The sequence below is a fragment of the Musca domestica genome, unplaced genomic scaffold (assembly GCF_030504385.1).
Source record: "Musca domestica strain aabys unplaced genomic scaffold, Musca_domestica.polishedcontigs.V.1.1 7, whole genome shotgun sequence".
Classification (NCBI taxonomy): domain Eukaryota; kingdom Metazoa; phylum Arthropoda; class Insecta; order Diptera; family Muscidae; genus Musca; species Musca domestica.
The window spans coordinates 22540280-22541495 of record NW_026712383.1 but is presented as its reverse complement, the minus strand read 5'-3'; the positions used below and the strand labels follow the sequence as shown (position 1 = coordinate 22541495).

Genomic DNA, 1216 nt, shown 5'->3' with positions numbered 1-1216 from the left:
AGAACTGACACAAATATTAGGATTTGTAAAGTTGGAGCAAAATCGGAATATCTTTCCGCTTTCTATACAGAAAATAAACTTTTTCGATCTTTTGTGTGGAGGTACCAGAAGGAGTGGACCGTGCGCACAAGACAGGCAGACAGGCGGACGGTCATCGCTAGATCGACTCCAAATGTCCTGAAACGGATTTGGTCCAAAGAGACCTAGAGTCTAAAACCGTTATTTCGATGAGGCACGTTTTGGTCGTGTCAAATGGTATATACCCTCTGTAGCAATATGGCTGAGGGTATAATAAATAAAATAATAAATAAATAAAATGTTGGACATTGACATTAATTTGCTCAGAAATTAGCTACTTGGTAAGAATGGCTTGAGGTTCCGTTCTTCTGGTCACTTGTTATTTGTTTCTATACATCATACCTCTGTACGTTAGAAATATAAATTAAAGATTACCGAATTAACAAAGAGCCACATTGATTGATAAGAGATTGTCACTCTGTGTTGCAATAATTTCTTTTCAGTGGATTTCGCATGCACACATTTACTTTGCAGAATATTGCATTTGTTTCGGAAAAACGCATAGTTGTATTGTTAATTCTTTAAGGACGCCTACACAGCCTCGGTGGCGCAGTAGGCAGCGCGTAAGTCTCATAATCTTAAGGTCGTGAGTTCGAGCCTCACCCGGGGCATAATTTTTTCCACTTTTTTATTTATTTTTAATACAAATAATCGAACTTTCAATAATTTGCACAATTAGGTAAAAAATATGTTTAAATAAAAGTATTTGGATACTAAGGAGTTCCACTTTAATCTGCAAATACCAGTGAGATCGGTTTAAGTTTGTGTACCCAAAAAAAAAAAAAAAAGCAATATAGTGGGTTAGCCGTTATATGGGGACCATATCAAAACAGGAACAATTTTCTACTATAAGAATTGTTATCTATTGCGAGAAGTAAGTTCCGAATTTAAACCACCGCGGAAGAATGTGACAAAGTTCACCAAAATACTGAATATCGGTAGGTACATTTATATGAAAATCTTGCACCAATATGGATATTGATTTGATGCCAATCGTAGAACCCATTATGAACTGCAAGTACCGAATTTTAAACAAATCTGACAAACAATATAGCCTGAATCGGAAAAAATACAAAATATCTACAGCCGATGTTATACGAGCGCTATGGGAAAACGTGAACCTATATAGAAAATGATG

The 1216-nt window shown here is 35.9% G+C and overlaps 1 non-coding gene across 1 annotated transcript; it reads left to right on the top strand.

Moving 5' to 3' along the window:
* Nucleotides 1-616: 616 nt before the first annotated feature.
* On the top strand, nucleotides 617-689 carry TRNAM-CAU (transfer RNA methionine (anticodon CAU)). The gene has a single exon. It is a non-coding gene; the product is annotated as a tRNA-Met (tRNA).
* The last annotated feature ends 527 nt before the right edge of the window (nucleotides 690-1216 follow it).